Source organism: Cebus imitator, unplaced genomic scaffold (assembly GCF_001604975.1).
Source record: "Cebus imitator isolate Cc_AM_T3 unplaced genomic scaffold, Cebus_imitator-1.0 Scaffold76, whole genome shotgun sequence".
NCBI classification, from domain to species: Eukaryota; Metazoa; Chordata; class Mammalia; order Primates; family Cebidae; genus Cebus; species Cebus imitator.
The window spans coordinates 9075248-9087521 of record NW_016107391.1 but is presented as its reverse complement, the minus strand read 5'-3'; the positions used below and the strand labels follow the sequence as shown (position 1 = coordinate 9087521).

Sequence of the window (12274 nt, the reverse complement as noted above, 5' to 3'; positions counted from 1 at the left end):
CTCGTGATCCACCCACCTCGGCCTCCCAAAGTGCTGGGATTACAGGCTTGAGCCACCGCGCCCGGCTTTTTTTTTTTTTTAATGTATCAGTTACTTAATTAGGTTCTTGGTAAGACATTTGGTACACCAATTTGTGAGGATAAGCTCCTTTCCTCAGGGCAAATAGAAGAAAAAAAAATACTTGTGAGTAGCCCTGGAGATGAGAAACAGCTTTGATTTTTGATAAATTTGTAAGTCCACAGCTTCCTGATCAACCCTGCACTGCTTTGTAATCCCATATTTCTCTTTATCTGTGTCAAAGATCTCACCTTCCTGATTTCTGTGCTTTCTCAGTTGCTTCTTGAAGTAAGCATCAGTGAGATTATTTGGGATTTTTCACATTGCCAATATCAATTTTTGTGGATGTGACAATGATAATTTCTGGTATGTTCTACAAAGAGGAACTTGCTTGAAGACCAGAGGTCTAGTCACAAGCAGCTCAGCTGCTTCAGAAAAGCCACCCTCTTGCCTCTGTAGTGCCCAGTGAAGACAATCAGGTGGTCCCGGGAGCGATGCTGGCTCACTGTTTTCTTGAATGCTGACTGAAGGGTTTTTTTTTTTTTTTTGCCGTGACTTGACAGCTTTAAAGGCACATCTTCAATAGGGTAATATCTGTAGCCATTTTGCAAAGCTTACCTACCTGAGTACTACCATTCTCATCACCACCAGTTTATTTGTTTTGTGACAGTGGCAAGAACCTTCTCCTTTCTCTTTTCAATCCTGGATTTAGTGGCTGAGTAGTTCCTCTTGTACTGGAATACACAGCAGATAGGGGATATCTGCCAGTTCCTCTGATGAGGACAGGATTTCAGCTGTCGTGGGACTTCCCCTTCTTGGGAGCTTTGGCCTTGAGGTTACTGCTTTTCACCTTGTCACCAGCATCAGCCTTCTTGGCTTCATGTTTCTTCTCTTCAGTATCAGGCTTCTCGACTTTTTACCTACCTTTTTGCAAGACCTCTGTCTAGATTATTGAATTATTTATAGTCTAGGTTTAACTTAAAAGTTATGTTCATTATATAGAAAAGTACAGAGGAGTGTGTAGCAAATACTGATGTGTAATCATCACTTACTCTCTGCTGCTCTGCTCTATCAAATGTCAATGCCATATTTAGATTAATTTTATTTAGATTACAAAATAGTAGAAAAAGTCTTATAGTGTTGAATTTCATTTCACATCCTTTCCTTCTCCTATTCTCTTTGCTTCCACTCCTGAGGTAACCATTAATGTGGATTCTTTGGTTGTCATCATGTATACTTTATTACATATAAATGTAGTAATGGACAATGCATAGTGTGATATTTTGCATATTTAAAAACGTTATATACATTGCATATTGTATACATCTTTATACAATTTCTTTTTTCTTTTGTGTTTTTTTTTTTTTTTTTTTTTATTTTTTTTTTTTTTTTTTTAGACAGAGTCTTGCTCTGTCACCCAGACTGTAGTGCAGTGGCATGATCATAGTTCATTGTAACCTCAAATTCGTGACCTCAAGTGATACTCCCACTTTAGTCTCCTGAAGCATTAGGATTGCAGGTGTGAGCCCCGGCACCCGGTCTAATTTCATTTTTAAACTTGCTTGACATTTATCCATTAATACATATAAATCTAATTTATTTATTAAATATTTCATTCTGTAAATATATCATGATTTATCTGTTCTTTTGTGATGGTCATTTAGGTTGTTTCCAGTTTTTCTCTGTTACAAGCAGTGTTATTGTGAACCTTCTAAAAATGTGTCTTTGTGCAAATGTACTAGAGTTTCTCTAGGGTATATACTTAAAAATGTAACTGCTGGATTGCAAGGTGTCTAATCAAGTCTTTAACTTAATTAGATTTTGCCAAATTGCTCTCCAAAGTGGTGGTGTCAGTTTGCACTCCAGTATAAGATATCCTATTTTTCCAGGTGCTCATCAACACTGGGTGTTATTGAACTTATTAATTGCTGTCACTCTTGTGAGGTTGAAACTGTATTGCAATGTATATTTAAACAGCATTTTCCTGATTATTAATGAGATTGAGTAAACTTTCATTTGTTTACTGGCCATCAAGTTTCACTTCTGTGATCTGCATGTTCATGTCTTTGTCCGATTTGTATTGGATTATCTTTTTCTTATTAAGAATTTCCCTATGTAGTCCGAATACTAATGCATTATTTATTTTATGACTATAAATATTTTGCTTCAAATTATATGTCTTGAGTTTTTACTTTGCTTATGGTATCTTTTGAAGTATAGCCTTTAAAATGCTTGTTTGTGAAATAGGTAGTGTAACCACATGGTTAACACTATTGTAAGTACTCAATTTCGTTGATACTTTTGTCTGTCCCTGCAGCAATACAACTGTGTTTTAATTATTATAGCTTTATAAGACACTTTACCTGGTAAGATTAATTCTGTCATTCCCTACTCCCCAGATTGTTTTGGTTATTCTTGGCCTTATTTGATTGGATTTAATTGGAATTACAGTTATGTACTGCACAACCATGTTTCAGTCAATGATGGACCACGTATGTCATGGTGGTCCCATAACATCATAATGGAGCAAAAAAATTCTGTGTGTAGATACATTTAGATACACAAATACCTACCATTGCATTACGATTGCCTATAGTATTGAGTACTGTAACATGCTGTACAGGCTTGTAGCCTAGGAGCAATATGCTGTATCATATAGGCTAGGTATGTAGTAGGCTATAGCGTCTAGGTTTGTGTTAACTACAGTGTTCACACAATGATGAAACTACTTAACGATGCATTTCTCAGAACACATCCCTGTCCTTAAGTGGTACATGACTGTACATAACATTTATAAATTGATTTGGGGGAAAACTTCTACTTTTAGGATACTAGGCGTTCCTAGTCATGAATATAACATATGCCATCCTTTAAAAATTTTGTTTATTTTTTTGAGACAGAGTCTCTCTCTCGTCACCCAGGCTCCAGTGCAATGGCATGATCTTGATTACTACAACCTCTGCCTCTCTGGTTCAAGCGATTCTCTTGCCTCAGCCTCCTGAGGAGCTGGGATTACAGGCACCTGCCACCACACCTGGCTAATTTTTGTATTTTTAGTAGAGATGGAGTTTTGCCATGTTGGCCAGGCTGGTCTCGAACTCCTTACCTCGTGACCTGCCCGCCTCAGCTCCCAAAGTTCTGGGATTACAGGCATGAACCACCATGCCTGGCCATGTCATCATTTACATAAGTCTTTAAAATGTCTTTTATAAACATATAATTGTCTTCATAAAACATCTGTGTACTTTTTGGTTAGATTTCTCTTTTTGATATGTTGTGTTTTTGTGCTATTATGTATTACTTAAAAATTACATTTTCTAATTGTTTGTTGCTATTATGTAAGATCACAACCAAGTTTTCTATATCTATTGGCAAAGTTGCCAAACTCTTACTAGTTCTTAATAGTGTATCTTTAGAAACTCTTGGATTTTCTACATATTTACATCCACTCTAAATAATGATACTTTAACTTTTCCTCATGCAGTTCTTATGCTTGCCATATGTCTGTCTGTCTCTCTACCTCACTATACTTGCTGGAACCTGCAGCTCCATACTGAAAGGGAGGCATATTTGATTTGTTGTTTACTCTAAAATGAATGGGTTTAATGTTTCACCTTAAATATGATGTATTGTTTAGTTAACCTCCATTAAGATAATTTTAATAGCTGCTATAACAAGCATCAAAATCTTAGTGTCTATAATAAAAAATAAGTTTATTTCTTGCTCAATTATATTTCAAAACATGTATTGCTGATGCTGGCCAGTCTCCAAAAGATCACACAAGTGGGCTGAGTGTGGTGGCTCATGCCTATAATTCTAGCACTTTGGGAGGCCAAGGTGGGTGGATCATTTGAGCCTAGGAGTTCCAAAGCAGCCTGGAAAACCCTGTCTCTACAAAAAACACAAAAATTAGCCAGGATGATGATAGGTACCTGTAGTCCTAGTTACATGGGTGGCTGAGGCAGGAGGATTGCTTGAGCCTGGGAAGTTGAGGCTGTAGTGAGCCAAGATTGCGCCACTACACTCCGGCCTGGCTAACAGAGAGACCCTGTCTCTCGCAGAGCAGGATTTCATGGACTAGGCCTGGAAGTGGTGTGCACCACTGATGCCTGCTTTCAGAACAAACTCCAGGAGATCACCAGGTGATGTGCAGCCCTCTCCTTTAGGTCCTGATGTAGTTCCTTGTCATGTGGGATCTGTGAACTCAAAAGTCAAGTCCCAGCCCTCCCATGCCCCCAGTGAATGACCAGTGGTGCCCCATGCATAGGAAAAAGCACAGTAAGAATTTGTATTCAGAAAAAGGAAGAAGAGGAGACATGTAGCCATACCTGGTCAGTAGCAATGATTAAAAGCTGCCAAGTAGGCATCGGGAGGTCCCTCTGCATACTCAGTTTCAAGTGCCAGTAGTCTCATCCAAAGATCATTACTAGAGGGAATTCTCAAATCTGATTTATTTCCTAAGGAAACTGCTTTCTATTCCTTGTTAGAAGTGTGTGTGTGTGTGTGTGTGTGTGTGTGTGTGTGTGTTTATTAAGGGGGGTGTCTTGCCTTGTTTCTCAGGCTGGACTAGAACTCCCAGGCTCAAGAGTTCCTCTTGCCTCAACTTCCTGAGTAGCTGGGATTACAGGGGCAGCCACTGCAATTGGCAGGGGTTTGTTTTTTATTTTTGTTTATTTTGTGACAGGGTCTCACTCTGTTGACCACGCTGGAATACAATGGTGTGATCTCAGCTTACTACAACCCCCTCCACCTAGGCTCAAGCAATCCTCCCTCCTCAGCCTCCTGAGTAGCTGGAACTACAGGTGTGTGCACCACCATGCCTGGCTAATTTTTTAAATTTTTTGTAGAGACGAAGTTTTCCTATGTTTCCCAGGCTGGTCTTGAACTCCTGAACTCAAGTAATCCATTGGCCTCAGCCTCCTAAAGTACTGGGATTACAGATGTGAGCCATTATGCCTGGCCCAGAGTTTTTAAAAATGATGAATGGGTATTGAATTTTATCAAGTGGTTCTGTATCTACTCAGTATCTACTGAGGTGATCACAATTGTTTTTCTTTAATATGTTAATAAAATGAATTACATTAATGGATTTTCTAAAGTTGATCTATACTTGTATTACTGGGCCATTCTCTTCTTGATCATGAGGTATTCTAAAATCTGATTTACTAGAATTTTATTTAGAATTTTCCTGTCTATTGCTCCTAAGCGAGATTGGCCCATAATTTTCATTTCTTTTACTGTTCTCATATGGCATTTGTTTCAGGGTTTACTAGTGTCATAAAATGAATTGAGCTTTTCCTTTTCTATTTTCCGAAACATTTTATATAAGATAGAATTGCCTCTTAAACTGTCTGGGCCTAGTGCTTTTGTTTTTGTGTGTAGATTAACTATTGATTTGCTTTCTTTTATACACTTACTTGGGTTTTCCATTCTTTTTGAGTTTGTTTTGGCAAACCATTTTTTCTAGGAAATGGTTCATTTCATTTAAGTTTTTATATAATTGCATAAAGTTGTTCATGGTGACCTGTTGTTTTAAAAAATCTTTGCTTCATCTGTGATAACTGTGTCTTCTTCATTCCTACTATTGTTTACAGTCTTTTTCCTGGTCAGTCCTGCTGTGCATTTGCTATTCTATTAGTTTTTGCGAAGAGTCAACTCTCATTTTCTTCAATCCTTTTTATAATTTGTTTTCTACTTTTAAAATGCCACCTTTTCCTACTCTATTTTTGACCTTCTTTCTTTGGTTTTACTCTGCTGTTCTATTTGTAATTTCTTGCATTAAGTGCTCAGATCTCTGATATTAGTCTTCTATTCCTTCCTAATGTCATCATTCTTTTATAATGTGTACATTTCTATTACTTCATGTGCAGTATAAAATTCTGATATATATCCCTAATATATATTCAAAAATAATATATGATTTGATATATCTGTGTATATCAAGATATATATATATACGCATAGGTATATCTCTGATAATTTAATTGGAAATATTTTCTAATTTCCATTGTGATTTCTTCTTTGACTTCTGTATTAACTGGGTGTTTGTTTGTTTGTTTTTGAGACAGATTCTTGCTCTGTTGCCCAGGCTGGAGTACAGTGGTGTGATCTCGGCTGACTGCAACCTCCACCTCCCGAGTAGCCGGGACTACAGGTGAGTGCCACTGTGCCCACCTAATTTTTGTAGTTTTAGTAGAGACAGGATTTCACCATGTTGGCCAGGCTGGTCTCAAACTACTGACCTCAAGTGATCTGGCCACCTTGGCCTTCCAAAGTGCTGGGATTACAGGCGCGAGCCACTGTGCCCAGCCTAATTATACGTATAAGTCTCCAAATGTATGGAGATTCTTTGATCATCTTTTTAGTCATTGATTTCTGTTTTACTGAATTGTGGTCAGATAATATGCTCTATGAATTTGATTCTGTGGTAGTTATTGAAATTTTTCTGTGGCATTGCACCTCGTAAATGGTTAGTTTTTTGTATAGTTTCATGTGAGTTTGAAAAAAATTGTATTTTTTCTAACTTCTATGTGTAGGGTTCTATATACATCTATGGATCAAACTTATTGTGTGTTTCAAATCTTCTATATTTTCATCAGCTTTTTTTTTTTTTTTTTTTTTTTTTTTTTTTTTTTTTTTTTTTTTTTTTTTTTAAAGTACAATGGTGTGGTCTCGACTCACTGCAACCTATGCCTCCTGGGTTCACGTGAGTCTTGTGCCTCAGCCTACTGAGTAGAGGTGCTGCTGTTGTAGGCATGCCACCATGCTCAGCTAATTTTTGTACTTTTAGTAGAGATGGGGTTTTGCCATGTTGGCCAGGCTAGTCTCGAACTCTTGACCTCAAGTGATCCACCACCTCCACTTCCTGAAGTGCTGGGATTACAGGCATGAGCCACTGTGTCCAGCCGTTCTTATCAGTTTTTATTTGTCCAAGACAATTATTGAGAGAGCTATGTTAAAGCTTCCTGCTGTGATGATAGGTTTGTCAGTTCCTCATAACACTATCAATTTTGTTTTATATATTTTGAGGCTATGTTTTTAGAGTTTATTTTATCTGCCTGGTGAGTGGATACTTTTATCATGTAGTAACTCTCTTTATTCTTGCTGTTTGCCTTAAAGTCTATTGTCAGGTATTAATATGACTACAACAGTTTATTTTAAAAAAATTATTACTTGGTGTGTATTTCTAATCCATTGTTTAAACAATTTATGTATATTTTATCTAGATATAATTCACATACCATCAAATCTATCATTTTAAAGTATACAATTCAATGGTGGTTATAGTTTATTCACAGAGTTGTGCAATAATCACCACTATCTTTTTCCAGAACATTTTAATCTACTGCCAAAGAAATACTATTCCTGTTGGCTGTCAATCTCCATTTGCCTCTCCCCCAGCCCCTGGCAGCCATGAATCTTTCTGTCTCCATTGATTTGCTTATTCTGGGCATTTCATATAAATGCACTCATATGACACATGCCCTACCGCTGTGTCTGTTTTCTTTCACATAGCATAAGGTTTTCAAGGTTCATCCAGGTTGTAGCATGAATCAGTATTTCACTTCTTATTATGGCTCAATAACAATCAGAGTTTCTTCTGATACTCTTTCATACTTTTTTTGGCTTCCTGGAGCTAATGGTTAAATTTTTCTCTACATCACTGTTTCCCTGAAGATAAATTTCTTTGAATGTCTCAGGTTTATTCAGAGTCTCAGTTGACAATGTTTCACCTGGCTTGCATCCCAGGTTTTATCTCTGTTCCCACTTGCGTATCAAAACTCAAGCCCCAATTTGCTCATACTTCCTTGTATTTATCTTTCTCTTTTTTGTTTCTTGTGGTTTTTGTTTCTCTTGGCTATGCATTTGTAAAGGTATTTGTTTTCTTTTCTCCAGCATTTCTGGGTAGTAGTGGATTTTTTTTTTTTAAAAACATGGTTCACGATATTGACAGAAATAGAAGTCTTTTAATAAACATTTTAATGTAAGATATAACATAATGCACAAAAGTACATATAACACAAATGCACAGCTCCATGAATAATTGTAATCACTACCAGGCCAAGGAATAGAACATTGCAAACACCAAAGAACCTCTCTTTGTGCCTCTTCTCAGTAGTAATCTCTTCTCTTTTCTCATGATTCTGACTTCTGGGATAACCATTTCCTTGTCTCTCTTCATAGTTTTGTTACTTATATGTGTCTGTGATAAAGGATGGTTTAATTTAATTTTGGCTGTTTTTGAGCTATAGTTACCCTTTTGTTTGACATTATGTTTGTGAGACTTCTTTGTAATGTTTGTGTAGCTGTTCTTAGCTCATTTTCATTGCTGTATTCCATGATATAAACATATCAGAATTTTTTTCTTTGTTCTGCTACTGAAGGACAGTTGCGTTGTTTCCAGCCTTTGCTATTACAACAAATTCTGCAGTGATTATTCACATGTATTCTGGTGTAATATATTCCAGCAACATTTATTGAAAAAGTTTATCTTTTCCCCACCAGTCTTCAGTGCTACCTCTGCTATATATAACACTTTCATATATGCATGCATTTATTTCTGATTCCTGTATTCAGTTTCATTGATCTGTTTGTCTAATGTTGCTCAATTACATATTGTCTTAATTACTATGACTTTATCTTAAGTCTTATATTTGATAGAGTAAGTCCTCCCAAACTTTTTTTTTTTTGAGATGGGGTCTCACTTTGTCACCCAGGCTGGAGTGCAGTGGTACAATCTTGGCTCACTGAAACCTCTGCCTTCCAGGCTCAAGTGATCCTCCCATCTCAGTCTTACCAGTAGCTGGGACTACCAGTGCACACAACCACATTTGGCTAATTTTTGTATTTTTGGTAGAGACATGGTTTTGCCATGTTGCCCAGGCTGGTCTTGAACTCCTGAGCTCAAGTGATCCACTTGCCTTGGCCTCCTGGAGTGCTGGGATTACAGGTGTGAGCCACCATGCCCAGCCCCTCCCAGACATTTTTCTTCAAGAATTTCTTAGCTATTTTTGACCTTTTACACTTTCCTATAAATTTTAGCATTAGCTCACCAAAATCCCTTCTTAAAATTATAATTGGGATTGCAGTTATTCTCTAAATCAGTTTGGGATAAATTAACAGTTATATTATTAAATTTTCCAATCCATCAACATGGTATATCTTTCAATTTAATGTTTTTAACATCTCTCAAAATTCTAGAGTTCCCTTCAAAGAGATCTTGTATATCTTTATTGATTTTATTCCTAGGTACTTAAAAATGTTATTATAAATGGTTTTTTAAATTCATTTTTTGTTAGACAATTTCTTTATTATTACTTATTAAGCACCACTTAATACTGCAGAAAATTTCAAATCACCCTTGATAACCCGCTTTCTTTTCTCCCACCCGAATTCTTGATCAAGAGTTTTTCAAGTAAAGACATGCTCTTCTGTCTTCTGTATAAAACTTTATGAAATAAAGGCAAAAGATTGTGTACATCTTGCTGGAAAATGCTGCCCAGGGCTCTGGAGATGGTGGCTGCCCAAGCTGCCTTCACTGTCTAGGTCCTGAAAGACTTGCTTTCTGAAGAGACAGTTCGTGAACAACAGTCTTTCATTCAGAGGGTTGAAAACTTTCTCTCAAAGTCTCAGCCTGGTCTCTTGCCTTAGTTGTTGTAAATAGGCTCTCATCACTTCATCTTCCTGTTTGTTTGCAGGTTTGGCATAAATCACATTAAGTAGAAAACCACGCTCTCCAGGAACAGGAAAGTTAGTAATTCCCAGTGTCTAAATTTCTTTCTCACCTTGGTTTTTGGAACTGTACTTTTTGGAGTTTCTTCAGACACTCAGAAATGTAGAGAGTTATATATATCAAGGTCCTATCAGCCTCATTCTTAATTTTATAGTTCTTGAAGAAGACATTGGCCTTGAAGTAATCGATGTCTTCACCAGCAACATCTGTATCTTCTGTCTCTCTGGGGGCAGATCCTTTGAACTGACTTCTGATGGGTAACAGTGCCGTGTTTCCAATGAGTTTGGTGTCAGGATCCAAACTCATTGTCAGAGTGGTAAGCCGGCATCTTGTGGTAAGCCCAGGTTTGAACCTGGAGGAGTAGGATCGAGTTAGAGTGGAGAGCTGTGGTCTGGCAGCCCAGGCAGGGTAGGCCAAAAAATTCATTTTAACTGTTGCTGTTATAGAAAAATAGAATTATTTTTGTTGTGTTAATTTTTTATCATCAACTTTGCTAAACTCTCTTGCTAATTTTAATAATGTATTTTGTGTATTCATTTTAATTTTCTTTTTGTGGAGACAGGGTTTTGCTCTGTTGCCCAGGCATGCAGTGACACAATTATAGCTCACTGCAGCCTCACCAGCCTCAAGTGAGCTTTTCAAGTAGCTGAGACTACAGGCATATGCCACCATGCCCAGCTAATTTAATTTTTTTTTTGTAAGACTGAGTCTGGCTTTGCTGCCCAGGCTGGTCTGGAGCTTCTGGCCTCAAGCAATTCTCCCATCTCAGCCTGCCAAAGTGTTGGGACTACAGGCATGAGTACCTCGCCCAGCCCCTCATTTGGATTTTTCAACATACACAGTTATATAGTCTTCTTTCTTTCCAATTCTTACACCTTTTGTTTCTATTTCTTATTTTATTGATCTGGCTAGGACTACAGTGTGCAATGCTAAGTCAAAGAGGCCATAGTGGATCCTTGTCTTATTCTCTGTCAAAAAGGGGGCACTCTCAGTGTTTTACTTTGTTTTTACTTCAGTGAAGCATGTTTGTTATAGACCTTCATCTCTAATAATTAAGACAATTTCTGTTTCTACTTTGCTTAGAGGAAATCATGAATATGAATGAATTTAGGATTTTCTCAATGCTTTTTCTACATCTCTTGAGGTGCTCATACACTTTTCCTTTAAGCTGATAATGTGACGAATTACATCAATTATTATTTTTTTCTAATGTTAAATCAACTTTGCATTTCTGGGATTCATCCAACTTACACATAATGCACTATTATTTTTTCTAAATTGCTGATATTTTGTTTAGCATCTTGGTATTTACATTATGAGTAAAATAGGCTTGTAATTGTCACTCTCTGGGGTTGTTGGGTTTTAGTATCAAAGTTATTTTAGCATTACAACCTGAGTTGGGGATTTTTTTCATCCCTTTATATTCTCTGGAAGAGTTTGTGTAAAATTGGTGTTACATCTTCCTTAAATGTTTGATAATATTCTCTGGTGACACCATCTGGGCCTGGAGGTTTTTGTTTTTTCTTTTGAAATAATTACAGATTCACATGCAGTTATAAGAAATACTATAGCATGACTAAAACACCAAAAGCAATGGCAACAAAAGCCAAGATAGACAAATGGGATCCAATTAAACTTCAGAGCTTCTGTACAGCAAAAGAAACACTCATTAGAGTGAACCAGCAACCAACAGAATGGGAAAAAATTTTTGCAATCTACCCATCTGACAAAGGGCTAATATCCAGAATCTACAAAGAACTAAAACACTTATACAAGAAACAAACAAACAAACCCATTCAAAAGTGGGCGAAGGATAAGAACAGACACTTCTCAAAAGAAGACATCTGTAAGGTCAACAACCGTATGAGAAAATGCTCATCATTACTGGTCATTTGAGAAGTGCAAATTAAAACCACATTGAGATATCATCTCATGCCAGTTAGAATGGGGATCATTACAAAATCCAGAGACAACAGATGCTGGAGAGGATGTGGAGAAATTGGAACACTCTTACATTGTTGGTGAGAGTGTAAATTAGTTCAACCATTGTGGGAGACAGTGTGGCGATTCCTCAAGGATCTAGAAATAGAAATTCCATTTGACCCAGCAATCCCATTACTGGGTATATACCCAAAGGAGTATAAATCATTTTATTATAAAGACACATGCATATATATGTTCATTGCAGCATTGTGTACAATAGCAAAGACCTGGAACCAACCCAAATGCCCATCAATGATAGACTGGACAAAGAAAACGTGGCACATATATACCATGGAATACTATGCAGCCATAAAAAATGATGAGTTCTTGTCCTTTGTAGGAACTTGGATGAATCTGGAGACCATCATTCTCAGAAATTAACACAAAAACAGAAAACCAAACACTGCATGTTCTCACTCATAGGTGGGTGTTGAGCGATGAGAACATGTGGACTCAGGGAGAGAAGCATCACACACTGGGGTCAGTTGGGGGGGCTAGGAG

The 12274-nt window shown here is 37.2% G+C and overlaps 1 pseudogene; it reads right to left on the bottom strand.

Moving 5' to 3' along the window:
• The window catches only part of LOC108306998, a 36130-nt pseudogene extending 26012 nt beyond the window's left edge, over window positions 1–10118 (bottom strand).
• Window positions 10119–12274: the final 2156 nt, after the last annotated feature.